Genomic DNA, 17126 nt, shown 5'->3' with positions numbered 1-17126 from the left:
AAGAGAGAAAAGGGAGAAGGGAGGGAGGGAGGAGAGAAAGATAGGAAAAGTGGAAGGAAAGAAGGAAAGAGAAAGAGAGAAAAGGAAAGAAAGAAGGAGAAAGAGAAAAGGGAGAAGGAAGAAGAAAGAAGAAAGAGAGGAAGGAAGGAAGGAAGGAAGGAAGGAAGGAAGGAAGGAAGGAAGGAAGGAAGGAAGGAAGGAAGGAAGGAAGGAAGGAAAGAAACATTGATGGAGACTTATAAAAAGCAACATCAATCTTGTCCCAAAGGAGCTTTTTCCAAGAGGCAACTGGATTTTCTGATTTTTCTTTGAAGACGTTTCACTTCTCATCCAAGAAGCTTCTTCAGCTCTGAATGAAGAATTTCCCTTCCATCAGAACGGATGAAACTTCTTGGATGAGAAGCAAAACATATTCAAAGAAAAACCAGAAAGTCCAGTTGCCTCTTGAAAAAAAGGACCTTTGGGGGCAACCAGGACCTGGGTGATGGAATATCACCAGAGACACTTCAATCTTGCGCGTCATCACACAGATCATTGCCACACAGACTCTCAGGGTGTTTTGTCCCCCCCCCACCCCCCCGGCCTCCAGAGAAGAGCTGCTGTGCCAAAAGCAATTCAATAATTCAATGCTCTTTGCTCTTCCCTGTGCTTCAAAGGGCCAACTCCCCAGGGGAGGCAAGCAGGAATACATGAGGAGGCTCCTCCTGCAAGCTTCCTCCTGCCCCACTGCAGACCCCCCCACCCCCACCCCGAGATGATGCCTGGGAGTCCGGCCTTTTCCACAGTCCAGAGGCCGTCCTGCTCAGCCACCCAACAGAAGTGGGGGGGGGTCTGGTGGGGACCAGACTGCCCACAAGTCAAGAGCAAAGCTCCCCTCCGGATGAGGGAAAGAGCATCTCAGCGTCACACCACGTCTCTGCGTTCTCTTCATGTGCATTGCGTGCACATAAAAAAGAAGGGGAACACTTCATGCTTCTTCCATCAGCCTGACTCCCTTGCTACCCTTTGGACGGCTCCAAAGACACGTCCAGATTGTGTTCTTGATTAGGGACACAGAAGGATTTGCCTGCCTATGAAAGCTTATGCGCCAAAGGCAAATTCCTTGTGTGTCCAATCTCACTTGGCCAATAAAGAATTCAATTCCATTCATTATTCCATTCTATTCTATTTTATTCTATTCTACAATATTTTATTCCATTCTATTCTACTCTACTCTACTCTACTCCGCAATACAACACAACACAACATTAATTCTTTCCCTATTCTGTTCTATTCTATTCTATTCTATTCTATTCTATTCTATTCTATTCTATTCTATTCTATTCTATTCTATTCTATTCTATTCTATTCTATTTCTATTCTATTCCATTCCATTCTATTCCATTCTCTACTCTACTCCATTCCTATTCCTATATTCTATTCTATTCTATTCTATTCTATTCTATTCTATTCCATTCCATTCCATTCCATTCCATTCTATTCTATTCTATTATTTCTATTCTATTCTATTCTATTCTATTCTATTCTATTCTATTCTATTCTATTCTATTCTATTCTATTCTTCCTGCATTTCTTTCTACACTTCCCTGAGTGTTGCTGGTTGGTATCCCAACCTTTGGCAGATCCAACCCTGCTTGCTTGCTTGTTTGCTTGCTTGCTTGTTTGTTTGTTTATTTGTTTGTTCATGGAATTTATATTGCAGCCTATTTGCACATGACAACTGCAGGTAGCTTACAGAATATAAAACCCCATGTAAAAGCAATAAAACTAATACAAGAAAAGTCATATAATAAATTCATTTACTAAAATCACTCCCCACCCCACCCCGCCCGGCAACAGCACTTCATATGAGCCATTTAATGGGCTCTATCCCGCTCTTGGTTCCCCAGGCAGAACCAGGTCTTCAGCGCCTTCCAGGAGAGTGCTAGTGCAGGGGTCTCCAACCTTGGCCACTTTAAGACTTGTGGACTTCAACTCCCAGAATCCCTCAGCCAGCAAACCTGGGAGTTGAAGTCCACAAGCAAAGCTGGCTGAGGGATTCTGGGAGTTGAAGTCCACAAGTCTTAAAGTGGCCAAGGTTGGAGACCCCTGTGCTAGAGTGAGGGCCATTCTAATGTTGTGGGGCAGGGGATGATGTTCCAGAGAGAGGGGAGCCCAAACAAGGCCAGGGAGAGTTTGGCCCCTGCTAAGATCAACATTGTCAGAAGGTGGGGTGCTTTTACGAGGGCAGATATGGAGCCCCCACCCCAAGGAAGGGGCATCAGTCAAGTTGCCCTCTGCTCTGGGGAACGAGGAGCAAGCAGCTGAGTTTCCCTGAGCCAGCGCACAAACCTGCCACAGCATTTCACTGTTTTCAAATGTGCACGATCCGGGCCTCTTCTACATCAGATCACAGCCCCGTCAATTTCAAACATGTGCAGCTTCAACTGCTTAGTAAGATGTCTGGAAGCCGATCATGTTAATGGTCTCTCTCCTGAATGAAAATGAATCTACAAAGGCAATGACTGCCTCAGCATTATACATCGCAAGGCTTCGAAAGCCGGCACAGCGAGTTCTGGATCTTTGGAGGGGGGGTGGGGGACTTAATTGAGCTAAAATGTGCGGACGTGTTGCAGCACAAACATTATATAAGAAACCGCTTCCAAATATGCATGAGGCTTGTCGGAGCGGCCTGATTTCCCACTGCCACAGAACAGATGAAAAATATATTTATTTTCAAAATCTTTATTTCCTTGGATGTAATTGCCTAGCCCTGACTTGTAATTTTATACTATACTTTAATGTTTGTTACTCTTTAGATGATTTACATCTGCTAGCCTACAGTTTTCTTATTAAAACTGGTTCTTTCAACAACAACAAAAAAGAAAGAAAAATATGTTCGGTCTTGGCTGAATTTAAGCCAGGTTGGAATTTATTAGAAATTGAATGAGAAAGCATCTGAGGGTTTATTTTTTTTACTGTGCCCTGATGACAACATCTCTGCACAACGCCTGAAATAGCAAAATACCTTTTTTTTATTGGGGGGGCTCTACAATGCTTGGAAGAGATTGCCAAGTTCACTGCATATTCTAAGATCCTCACAAATGCACTGAGCCACTGAATTTTACCTAAGTTGTATGAATGATTCCTAAGTTTTCCTGGAAAGAAAGTATGTCATAAACTCTGAAAGTAGCTAAAGGCTATTGTGGTTCAAAGAGTTTCAGTATTCTGTTCTTTCCCTTCCTTTCCCGTCTATTCTGCAGTTTTGCGGTGAGCCTGCCTTCCCACAGTCGCAAGGCTGCCCTCTTCCTCCCCTCCCACCTCACCTGCCAGCAAGGGATATGGAACAAGGAAGTGGGGGGGGGGGGCTGAGGGTCACACAGCCTGACCCTGGGGAGGAGGGGGGCAAGAGATGGGCTTTACAGTTAAAGACATTAAAAAGCGCAAAAGAAGAAAAGAAATATCCCCTTTTCTCCTGTACGAAACTTCAGGGCAACCTCTAAGTAGCTCAACGTTTCATTCAACCTCAGGTAAAAATGTCTGGGAATGGGATGTTGGACAGAAAAAATAGTGAAGGGTTTGCGGGGGTTGCAATTATGATTTTGGTTTCATTTACTTCGTTGACTTTTATTTCATCTAAATCTTGCTCCAAGTAAAATAAGCACAATTAATACTAGTATCACAGCTGTTTGCCATTTTCTTCTTCCAAAATGTAGACATCATTTTAGTCCATGGAAGGCAACAATCGGAAGCATTTAAAATGGATTTAATTCGAAAAACTTTTAAGTCTTAAAAGGTGCTACCAGACCTCAGGGTTTGGGTTTTACTTCCAAAATGGAAAGCTTGGGGGAGGGGAAGCGCTGCCCATGCCCCCCCCACCTGCAAATTATGCACACCTGCTGGTCAATGGATGCAGTAGCTGAAGAGAAATGGGAAACCCCCTTGGTCTTTTAGAGCAGGGGTCTCCAACCTTGGCAACTTTAAGCCTGGAGGACTTCAACTCCCAACTCCTTTGCTGGCTAGGGAATTCTGGGAGTTGAAGTCCTCCAGGCTTAAAGTTGCCAAGGTTGGAGACCCCTGTTTTAGAGGACGTCAGAATAAAACAAGAGTTCAACATTTAAAATTGTTTTCCTCCAGGAAAGCACTTGGGTCACCCCACAGAATTCCCAGAATCTGCAAACGGGCTGCAAAATATATTTCAATTTTGATAGCTGGAAACCAGAAGAGGCTTGCCTGAGTGCCCGTTGGTGGCGGCAGTGGCGGTGGCAGTAGAATCTGAACTCAGAGCCTGAATGGCCTTCCCCCCCCCTTTCCCCTCCCCAAGGGTTCCTTCATTTCTCCAACGGGGCAAGTCGAGGAAAGCGTTGCCCCGTCTTTCATGAGCCAGAAATCCCGCCTTTCTCCCGCGTTGGGAGAAGGGGCTTATCTAGGATGCCAGTCGCGCGCCTGGGGCTTGGATGCCCAGGAATACACCAGTGGCTGCCCGCAGGATCCTCAGTAGAGGCAAGGAAGGGAGGGCATTTGAAAAACCACCACCCCCCCCGCCTCCCCCATGCAATTTCCCCCCCTCCTAATAGATTAATTAGATTAATTATGATGCAATTGCTTATTGTACCCTATGACTATCATTAATTATTCTGATGATTCTTGACTCTTTTCTTTTATGGACCCTGAGAGCATTTGCACCAAGACAAATTCCTTGTGTGTCCAATCACACTTGACCAATAAAGAATTCTATTCTATTCTATTCTATTCTATTCTATTCTATTCTATTTCTATTCTATTTCTAATTCTAATTCTATTTCTATTCTTTAAACTGACCATTTCCTGGTATGATTTGATTGCCTCTTGTACCCTATGGCTGTCATTAAGTGTTGTACCTGATGATTCTTGACTCTGGATGAATGTCTCTTTTCTTTTATGTACACTGAGAGCATTTGCACCAAGACAAATTCCTTGTGTGTCCAATCACACTGGGCCAATAAAAGAATTCCTATTCCATTCCATTTGGTTGTATTCTTATTCTTAATTGAGAGAATTCTCTACTGGCCAAGGGTGATTGCACTCACTTCAGTCACTTCCTGGGGGGGATGTGAGAGCGCTGCTTAGTCGCCCCCCCAGCCGAGTCGCACCGAAAGGGCAGAGTGGAGGGGGGCTGAGTGGGGGGGAGAAAGACCGAAGGGGGCTTCGCGGGGACCGCAACTCTTCGGCAGAGCAGCTGGCAGGATGGAGCCGGTTGAGGGGGCACTGCAGCCCCGGGAGCATCCATCTGCAGCGCTGGCCCAACCTCGCCGGGCGATCCCTCCGCAGATGCCAGCTGCAATTGCACCGGGCGGGGGGAGAGGACATGCCCGGGACCAGCCGACCCCCCGCATCCACGCTCCGTCCTTCCCGCTTCTTACCGGGCCAGATGAAGAGCCGCAGCTCCGGACCGGGGTCCCGGGAGGGGGGCGGCAGGGCAGGCGACTTGGCCGGCGGCGCTCCGGGTCTCCTTCCGGTGCCCCCGCCCGTCCCCGCTCCGGGCTGGCCAAGAAGCAGCCCCCAAACTTCGGGCCGGGCGACGCCGCGGCTTCTGCGCTGCCGGCCGGCCGCTTCCCGGCGCACCTGCCCGCGCCCGCCTGGCACCGCCCCCGCGCCCGCCCCGCGCTCCTCCGCCGCGGACAGCCGCGCGCGGGCGGACCGGGGGCTCCGGACTGGGCCCCCCACCGGCCGGCCGCTTGGGGGGAGGCGCCCCCTGGAGGGGCTTCTGCTCTCCCCGCGGCCGCTTCGCGGGACACGCGTGGGCTCCGCGGGACGGGGCGGCTCTTCTCGCAGCGTGGCGCGAAGGCATCTCCCCCTCCCACCCGTCCGGATCGCCTCCCTCCTGCCACCAGGCGAGATCTGCTGGGGGATCGGGCGCAGCAGCCGCAGCCAGCCCGCGCAAGGGGTCCAAGCCACCGGCCCTCAACTCCGCCTTGGGGCTTAGAGTAATAGAGTTGGAAGGGACCTTGTAGGTCATCTAGTCCAACCCCCTGCCCAAGCAGGAGCCCCTACATCATTTCTGACCGATGGCAGTCCCGTCTCTTCTGGAAAGTCTCCAGGGATGGCGCTCCTTTCCTCCCCACCCCCACCGCCCCATTCCTAACTTTCAGGCCCCTTCGGCTTTTCGGTGGGGGTGGGTGTGCACACCAAGCCCCCATTCCTCAGATTGGAGCCTCTGGGCAGCTCCTGAAGCCCTGACATTGCCCCCTGGATAGGGCACCCTCAAAGCAGACTGGCGGGCCCTGCGCAAGAGCCACTAAAGGAAGCACAATTGCTCCAACTTTTCCAGAAGGCAAATGTGAATATTGTAGCTGTTTGGGTTCTTTAAAAAAAAAGGGGGGGGGGGTCCTGGATCGCAGTTTGCTTTGCTTGCTTTAATGTTGAGCCTCCTACAAAATCAGCTATTTGGACTGGTGGGGGTGGGGATGCCAGGAAGGATTAAATTGGGGGGGGGGACAGGTTCTTGGAACCCACACAGATTAACATTGCTAAAACCCCCGGATACAAATTTGGCTGCTGTTCACACATGGGAAGCCTATGAAAAATGTTAGTTCTAAAACAGAGACTCTAAAGCCGGGGTCTCCAACCTTGGCAACTTTAAGCCTGGAGGGCTTCAACTCCCAGAATTCCCCAGCAAGCTAGCTGGGGAATTCTGTCAGTTGAAGTCCGCCAGGCTTAAAGTTGCCAAGGTTGGAGACCCAGCTTTAAAAATCAACTTCTCAAACTCTCTCTCTCTCTCTCTCTCTCACACACACACACACACACACAGCTCCCCCCCAGGCACAATGTGTGCCGTGCTTTGTAGTCCCCAAGCCTTTCCCCAGTGACTTCCAGGACTATGCTAATTCCGTTCACTCCTCTTTGGTCCATTGTGGTTTATTTAACAAGCTATGATTTACAATAGTTCTACTGCATTCTGCATTATTCAGGCTCCACTGTGAGTCCAGGTCCTGATGGAGGGCCACACTTTAAAAGGCTCAGGAGAGTGGTGGGAGTGAGCCAACACCCAACAAGTTGGAAAACTGCCCCCATTTACATAAAGAGGGCTGCCTGAGAGGGGACACAATGGCCAATAAAAAATAATAATAAAAATATTTTCTGGTCCTAGAAAATGGGAACATGCACACAAAAAAAACTCAGTTGAGTGTCAGGAAAAGTGATCCAATTTACCCATAGAGCCACTGACCCAGGGAAGAGATGGGTCCCCTTCCCCTCCAAATTCTTTCTCAGGTACCCTGCTGACAGCCCATCTGTCAGGGGCCCTTGAATTTGGATGTCTGCACTGAGCAGAGGGTTGGGCTAAATGGTCTCATGGATCCCTTCCACTTCTCTGATTCAAGCTAAGCTCAGCCATTGTCTTACCTAATTTTAAGGAAGGAAGTTTTTAAGAAAAGATTGGACAACCCTCTGTCTGAAATGCTACAGGGTTTTCTTGCCTAAGCAGGGGGTTGGACTCGAAGACCCCCAAGGTCCCTTCCAACTCTGTTATTCTGTTTTCTAAGGGTTAGGTCCATTTCCTAGACCAGCATGGCCAATGCTGGCTGAGGATGATGGGAATGATCAGGTGGTCAGTGCTGGTTTCCAGATCTCAGGCCATGGGAGTGCTGGCAACAGGGGGGGGGGGAGGAAGCTGGGATGCCCTATTGCCCACCCACCCCTGGGTTGCAGATCTTCAGGTCCTAGGAGATGCCGTCCTCACTGCCCTCCAGGAAGAATATTCTCCAGCTGGAGAATAAACTGTGGTCAGAATCCTCAGAAATGTAACTATAATGGAAAAAGATTAATAAAAGTAGATAGATATAAGTATATATGCTATATTACTAATGGGTTGTAGATAGATAGATAGATAGATAGATAGATAGATAGATAGATAGATAGATAGATAGAATATAAATACATATGCTATATTACTAATGGGTTGTAGATAGATAGATAGATAGATAGATAGATAGATAGATAGATAGATAGATAGATAGATAGAATATAAATACATATACTATATTACTAATGGGTTGTAGATAGATGATAGATAGATAGATAGATAGATAGATAGATAGATAGATAGATAGATAGATGATAGATAGATAGATAGATAGATAGATAGATAGATAGATAGATAGATAGATAGATAGGATATAAATACATATGCTATATTACTAATGGGTTGTAGATAGATAGATAGATAGATAGATAGATAGATAGATAGATAGATAGATAGATAGAATATATAAATACATATGCTATATTACTAATGGGTTGTAGATAGATAGATAGATAGATAGATAGATAGATAGATAGATAGATAGATAGATAGATAGATAGATAGATATAGATAATAGATAGGAATAGATAATAAATAAGTGAGAGAGAGAGATAGGAATAGATAATATAGATGATAGATAGATAGATAGATAGAATATAAATACATATGCTATATTACTAATGGGTTGTAGATAGATAGATAGATAGATAGATAGATAGATAGATAGAATATAAATACATATGCTATATTACTAATGGGTTGTAGATAGATAGATAGATAGATAGATAGATAGATAGATAGATAGATAGATATAGATAATAGATAGGAATAGATAATAAATAAGTGAGAGAGAGAGATAGGAATAGATAATATAGATGATAGATAGATAGATAGATAGATAGATAGATAGATAGATAGATGATAGATAGATATAGGATATAAATACATATGCTATATTACTAATGGGTTGTAGATAGATAGATAGATAGATAGATAGATAGATAAATAGATAGAATATAAATACATATGCTATATTACTAATGGGTTGTAGATAGATAGATAGATAGATAGATAGATAGATAGGATATAAATACATATGCTATATTACTAATGGGTTGTAGATAGATAGATAGATAGATAGATAGATAGATAGATATAGATAATAGATAGGAATAGATAATAAATAAGCGAGAGAGAGAGATAGGAATAGATAATAGATATAGATGATAGATAGATAGATAGATAGATAGATAGATAGATAGATAGGATACAAATACATATGCTATATTACTAATGGGTTGTAGATAGATAGATAGATAGATAGAGATAATAGATAGGAATAGATAATAAATAAGCGAGAGAGAGATAGGAATAGATAATAATAGATATAGATAGATAGATAGATAGATAGATAGATAGATAGATAGATAGATAGATAGATAGAATATAAATACATATGCTATATTACTAATGGGTTGTAGATAGATAGATAGATAGATAGATAGATAGATAGATAGATAGATAGATAGATAGAATATAAATACATATGCTATATTACTAATGGGTTGTAGATAGATAGATAGATAGATAGATAGATAGATAGATAGATAGATAGATGATAGATAGATATAGGATATAAATACATATGCTATATTACTAATGGGTTGTAGATAGATAGATAGATAGATAGATAGATGATAGATAGATAGATAGATAGATAGATAGATAGATAGATAGATAGATAGATAGATAGATAGATGATAGATAGATATAGGATATAAATACATATGCTATATTACTAATGGGTTGTAGATAGATGATAGATAGATAGATAGATAGATAGATAGATAGATAGATAGATAGATAGATAGATGATAGATAGATAGATAGATAGATAGATAGATAGATAGGATATAAATACATATGCTATATTACTAATGGGTTGTAGATAGATAGATAGATAGATAGATAGATAGATAGATAGATAGAATATAAATACATATGCTATATTACTAATGGGTTGTAGATAGATGATAGATAGATAGATGATAGATAGATAGATAGATAGATAGATAGATAGATAGATAGATAGATAGATAGATAGATAGATAGATAGATAGATAGATAGAATATAAATACATATGCTATATTACTAATGGGTTGTAGATAGATAGATAGATAGATAGATAGATAGATAGATAGATAGATAGATAGAATATAAATACATATGCTATATTACTAATGGGTTGTAGATAGATAGATAGATAGATAGATAGATAGATAGATAGATAGATAGATAGATAGATAGAATATAAATACATATGCTATATTACTAATGGGTTGTAGATAGATAGATAGATAGATAGATAGATAGATAGATAGATAGATAGATAGAATATAAATACATATGCTATATTACTAATGGGTTGTAGATAGATAGATAGATAGATAGATAGATAGATAGATAGATAGAATATAAATACATATGCTATATTACTAATGGGTTGTAGATAGATAGATAGATAGATAGATAGATAGATAGATAGATAGATAGATAGATATAGATAATAGATAGGAATAGATAATAAATAAGTGAGAGAGAGAGATAGGAATAGATAATATAGATGATAGATAGATAGATAGATAGATAGATAGATAGATAGATAGATAGATAGATAGATAGATAGATGATAGATAGATATAGGATATAAATACATATGCTATATTACTAATGGGTTGTAGATAGATAGATAGATAGATAGATAGATAGATAGATAGATAGATATAGATAATAGATAGGAATAGATAATAAATAAGCGAGAGAGAGAGATAGGAATAGATAATAGATGTTAGGTATAACATTGATACCAAATATGGTTTGGGTGAATAAATATATAAAACTTAGATATCATGGTTTAAGTGCTTATCACTTTAAGCAAAATGCAGCAGGCAATTAGCCGATTAAGGGTGCGGTTAGAAGTTACAATATAAGGAAGCATTAGAAGCTGGAAAGTTTACTGTCTGTAACTGTTACTGTGTGCTGCTGCGACTAACTGTGATTACTGACTGTGAGTGCTGTGACTAACTGTTATTGTTTGCTACTGTTTGCTGATTTACTGCGTAATTCTACTGAATATCCAGCGTTTGTTTCTCTGGAGAGTGAAACCGGAGGAGGAGAAGATATCTTTATCGGCTGATAAAGATATTGCAAGGACTCTTAACTTGGACTATACTAGTGAGTCTTACTGGATGGAAATACTGTGAATGACTTAATGGACTGAATGACAATGCTTTGAACTCTAACTGGATTAAAAACTATTTAAACTACAAACAGTGTTTGTGTTCAGTGTGTGTATACTCTGGGGCCCTTCCTGGCTTGACTACTGCTGAAATACTCTTCTAGGGGTTAATTCCCAAACCCTAACATTGGTTATGGGCCCAGCAGCATAGTCTAACTAACCAGGATATAGCAGAGAGAGTTGGTGTGAGTTGCACATTACTGTAAAAAACAAACTGTTTTAATTAGTTTAAAATAGTCAAAATATCTGAAGAGTAATGGCACAAGTAAATTTGTCACAACTGTCCATGATATCCAGGCTGGATGGAACAAACTATGTTTCATGGTCAATGAAATGTAGTTTACTTCTACGCAGAGAAGGATTGTGGGACATTATAGCAAACCCACCAGATGTGAGTAGCTGGGATCCTGCTAATGATGATGATAAAGAAAAGTTACAAGACTTTAAACTGAAGAATGAGCAGGCTTTATGCATCATAGGACTGACTCTCTGTGATCAGCAGCTTGTCCATATTCGTGGAGAAGAAAATGCTGCAAACTGCTGGGAGAACCTCAGGAAGATTTATGTTCGGGACAGTGTAGGAGCACATATAAATCTTACACGGAAGCTTTTTCGACGCATCTTCAGAGGAATGGAGATATGTTAGTTCATTTAAACTGTATGAAGAGCATTTTCAAGATTTGCAAGAAAAAGAGCTTATATTTAATGAACTGCAACAAGTCTACATAATATTATCTTCATTAGATCAAAGCTATGATGACTATGTGACTTCGTTAGAGGTATTGCCAAAAGAAAGCCTCTCATTAACCGAGATTACAGGCAGGCTACTAGAAGAAGCCAGAAGAAGGCGTGGCGTGACGAGCTGAGAGAAGATAAGAAAGAAGAGAAATTATCTTCAAAGCTTGAAAGAAACCAGCAAAGCAAAGTAAAGCACCGGAAGAAGAGAATTTATCTTCAACGGCATACACAATTAAAAGTGTTTTAATTGTGGAGGCAGAGGACATTTGGCAAGGTTCTGCAAAAAGAGAAAAAGCCAGAATGTAAAAAAGCCAAAGAAAGCATTTGAACTAGCCACGTTTAGCAACTCTGATGTGAAGAATAATCTATGGGTGGTTGACAGTGGCGCATCCCACTGCATCACAAGAGATAAGACAAAATTTATAAAAATGTCTACAAGTTCTCAACATATATCTCTTGCCAATGGCTGGAACCTGAAAGCGAAAGGTCAAGGTTTTGCACGTTGTCCGTACATAAACCAGGATATAAAATGTTGTATGTACCACAACTAAAGTTTAATTTGCTTTCAGTAAGGGTATTAGATAAATTAGGTTATGTAATTACTTTTAAAGATAATAATTGCATAATTGAAAAAGATAACAAAAGGGTAACTGCAGCTTTAAATGGAACATTATATGTCTTAGATAATAGTAAGAAAGGAGGCTCAGACTGTATTTAATAATATAAAGCCTCATGAAGAATGTATCCATTTATTGCATAGGCGTTTGGGGCATGTAAATTTTAAAATGCTAAAACGTACAGTTGAGTTATCTGAAGGAATAAGGTTAAAATCTTGTGATAAATATTTGCGTTGTAATGTTTGCTGTGAAGATAAGAGCAAGGTATTGCCTGCAAATAGGCTAAATGGTTTCAAAACAAAAGAACCTTTAGAAGTAGTATTTGCAGACATAATAGGTCCAAAGAAACCCAGTATGGGGGGTGCTAGATATATACTGAGCATTATGGACCATTATTCTAGATATGGGTTTTGCTATTTAATGAAAAGCAAAACTGAAACATATCAACATTTTTTCAATTGGCTTAGGTTTGCTGAAAGAAAGTCTAAACGACAACTGATAACCCTGGTGACAGATAATGGCACGGAATTTATTAATAACAAATTCCAGAACAGACTTAAGGTAGCTGGAATAGAGCATAAGAAGTCTGCTCCATACAGGCCAGAACATAACGCTTTTATTGAAAGAAGAGGCCAAACACTACAGGCAATGGTTAGAACAATGATAAATGATTCTGGGTTACCTGATTCTTTGTGGGGGGAGGCTACAATGTGTGCTAATAACATATTGAACAACGTTGTTAATACAACAACAGGTGAAATACCATTTACCAGGTGGCATGGCAGGAAACCTGATCTAAGTTACCTGCACACATTTGGTGCACCAGCATGGGTGCATATTCCTGCACAACTCAGAAAAAAAGGGCAACATAGAGCTAAAAGATTTTTCTTCGTTGGTTATCAAGCAAACCATAGGGCATATAGATTTTGGGAGAAAGGCACATCTAAAGTGTTATGTAGTGCTAGTGCCCAATTTCTAGAACATGAAGGATGGGAGAAATTAGAACAGGATGCCAATAAAGATGTAATTATTGAATCCTATAGAAATCCCATTAGTTATCCCTGTAACTTTAAAAATAAAGTAAAGAGACAAATACAGGATGAAATAGTGCCCATGAAGGAAGAAACAGATTCAATAGCTGAACAGGATGAGGAAGATGAACAGGTAGTAGTTCAACAAAGTCCTCCTGTAAGCCCTGTAATTCCCAGAAGAACTACACGTATATCTAGACCGCCTGATAGGTACCAGGCTAACACAGTGTGCCAGATTAATCAAGTTCCTAATTCTGTAGAAGAAATTAAAAAGTATCCTACTAAGGAAAAAGAAAGTTGGTATGCAGCAATGAATAAGGAACTGAATTCATTAAGTGATATGAAGGTGTATGAAAATGCCAAATTACCTGTAGGAAAGAAATCCATTGGCTGCAAATGGATATTTAAGGTAAAAATAGATAAAGATGGTAATTTAATCCATAAGGCAAGGTTAGTAGCTCAAGGTTTTAGGCAGAATGCTAATGACTACGATGAGGTGTTTGCACCTAGTCTTAAGGCAGCAACCTTGAGGGCAGCTTTAGTGTGGGCAGCTAGTAAAAACTATATAGTTAACCATCTAGATGTGGAAACTGCTTACTTGCACGCCCCATTAAAACATACTATTTATATGAAAAAACCTGTTGGTATTAAAAGTGAAAATAAGGATAATAATGATTGTTGGTTGTTAAAGAAAAGTCTCTATGGTCTAAAACAATCAGGCTATGAATGGAACCAGTATATTGTAAAGGAACTAGACAATATAGGATTTAAAGCTGGTTTAGCCGATCCATGTCTGTTTAAGAGGAGACAAATGGGAAAGTATCATTATTATTACTATTCACAGATGACATTGCATTGATAACTGAAACTAATGATGAAGCAAATAAAATAATAGCATCATTAGGAAAGAGAATAAAGATCAAGCAATTAGGGAGATAAAGAAGTATCTCGGTTTGAATATAAAGAAAACACGGAAAGGTTTTAAGATATCTCAGGAAGATAAGATAAGCAAATTGCTAAAAGATTACAAGATGGAGCTTTGTAAGCCAGCTAAGACTCCAATGAGTCAGGAGTTTAGCAACACTGATGAACAAAGCCCTGAGTTTGATAAGGTGATTTATCAATCTTTAATTGGTAGTTTGAGTTATATTAGTAATTGGTCTAGACCAGATATATCGTACTGTGTGAATCAGTTGGCTAGATTCAATTCTGCACCATGTGAAAGACACTGGATTGCAGCTAAGAGGATATTAAGATATCTTAAAAAGACAATGAATTATTCATTGTATTTAGAACCAAAGGGTGATTTAATTCTGTGTGCTTATGCAGATGCTAGCTTTGCATCAGAAAGAGACACTAGAAAGTCGACTTCAGGAACAGCCATAATGCTGGGTAAGACATTAATAGGCTGGAAGTCAATTAGACAACAGCATATAAGTTTGTCTACTATGGAGGCAGAATTCTCCTGTTTATCATTGTTATGTACAGAATTAATAATGTATAAACAAATGTTAATTGATATAGGTATAACTGTAGATTATCCTATAATTATACATGAAGATAATCAGGCAGCAATTCAAATGGCCACAAATATTGGAGTAAAAACAAGGAGCAAGCATACAGATCTAAGATACCTAAACGTGAGACAATCTGTAAGAAGTAAGATGATTCAGCTAGAGTACTGTATGTCGGAGGACAATTTAGCTGATAATTTTACTAAAGCCCAAGGTGCCAGTAAGCACCAGGAGAGTTGTGAAAAATATGGGGTTAGATTGTAAAGGTATTATATATTTATTTCACCCAAAAGGGGAGTATGTTAGGTATAACATTGATACCAAATATGGTTTGGGTGAATAAATATATAAAACTTAGATATCATGGTTTAAGTGCTTATCACTTTAAGCAAAATGCAGCAGGCAATTAGCCGATTAAGGGTGCGGTTAGAAGTTACAATATAAGGAAGCATTAGAAGCAGGAAAGTTTACTGTCTGTAACTGTTACTGTGTGCTGCTGCGACTAACTGTGATTACTGACTGTGAGTGCTGTGACTAACTGTTATTGTTTGCTACTGTTTGCTGATTTACTGCGTAATTCTACTGAATATCCAGCGTTTGTTTCTCTGGAGAGTGAAACCGGAGGAGGAGAAGATATCTTTATCGGCTGATAAAGATATTGCAAGAGACTCTTAACTTGGACTATACTAGTGAGTCTTACTGGATGGAAATACTGTGAATGACTTAATGGACTGAATGACAATGCTTTGAACTCTAACTGGATTAAAAACTATTTAAACTACAAACAGTGTTTGTGTTCAGTGTGTGTATACTCTGGGGCCCTTCCTGGCTTGACTACTGCTGAAATACTCTTCTAGGGGTTAATTCCCAAACCCTAACAATAGATATAGATGATAGATAGATAGATAGATAGATAGGATACAAATACATATGCTATATTACTAATGGGTTGTAGATAGATAGATAGATAGATAGATAGATAGATAGAGATAATAGATAGGAATAGATAATAAATAAGCGAGAGAGAGATAGGAATAGATAATAGATATAGATGATAGATAGATAGATAGATAGATAGATAGATAGATAGATAGATAGATAGATAGGATATAAATACATATGCTATATTACTAATGGGTTGTAGATAGATAGAGATAGATAGATAGATAGATAGATAGATAGAATATAAATACATATGCTATATTACTAATGGGTTGTAGATAGATAGATAGATAGATAGATAGATAGATAGATAGATAGATAGATAGATAGATGATAGATGGAAATAGATAGCTAGACAGACAGACAGACAGACAGACAGACAGACAGACAGACAGACAGACAGACAGACAGACAGAAGTATATATGCTATATTACTAATGGATTGTACTTGACTACAGATTGTAGTCAACACCAGGGGTCCCCAAACTTGGCAACTTTAAGACTTGTGGACTTCAACTCCCAGAATTCTCCAGGCATTTATGATTGATGGAGAATTCTGGGAATCCACAAGTCTTAAAGTTGCCAACCTTGGAGACCCCAGATCTACAGAGTGACTAGAGGTGAAGACTACATGGTATAACTATGAGAATAATGGTTCTAATTATGATGTGATATAATATGTATATTCAAAGGAAATTATATTGTATAATTATGAGAAAAATAAAATCAGGGTGTATACTTATATATACTTACATATATACTTATGTATACTTAAAATGAGATTTGATACAACAGTACACTGGCATTGCAGAAATGGAAACGTGATGTATAATAAATGAAAATATATAATACATTTTTTTTAAAAGAAACAAGCTATTATTGTGTTGCTTAGATCAAAATGTCTGGGGGGGAAGAGGCCTCAGAAATGTGACCAGGGCCCTTGAAAAGAGGGGAGGGGGCAGAAAACGGAGCCTGTTAGAAACACGAACTTCTGGGCAACCCCGAAGCCTCCTCGGGAGGAAACGCCCCCCCATCGCCCCCTCCATTGCCCCGTAACTGCCTAACCCCACAGAGGTCAGTGGAGGGAAGGCAGCCTGACCTCGGGAGGAGCCCCGAATTGCCCCGGGTCCAAGCTAAAGAGGGTTTAAACTTAAAGAGTTTAAAGAGGGTTTTGAAAGTTGTGGGAGTTTCATCCCTGGAGGCGTTCAAGAAGAGAGTGGGAC

General features: G+C 40.3%; 1 protein-coding gene across 3 annotated transcripts in view; it reads right to left on the bottom strand.

Moving 5' to 3' along the window:
• The window catches only part of AIFM3 (AIF family member 3), a 67456-nt gene extending 61718 nt beyond the window's left edge, over positions 1–5738 (bottom strand). For 2 of the 3 annotated variants that reach the window (XM_087943091.1, XM_087943093.1), the window contains exon 1: positions 5382–5736. The gene's annotated coding sequence lies outside the window, so the exon portion shown is untranslated. Of the gene's footprint in view, positions 1–5381 lie in introns of all 3 variants that reach the window. The other variant, XM_087943092.1, reaches the window with a different exon arrangement.
• Positions 5739–17126: the final 11388 nt, after the last annotated feature.

This window comes from Notechis scutatus, chromosome 13 (assembly GCF_049901735.1).
Source record: "Notechis scutatus isolate UNSWTSFEM ecotype Mainland chromosome 13, rNotScu1.2, whole genome shotgun sequence".
NCBI classification, from domain to species: domain Eukaryota; kingdom Metazoa; phylum Chordata; class Lepidosauria; order Squamata; family Elapidae; genus Notechis; species Notechis scutatus.
Note: the sequence above shows the minus strand (reverse complement) of the source record. Positions and strands in the feature narration are given on the sequence as shown.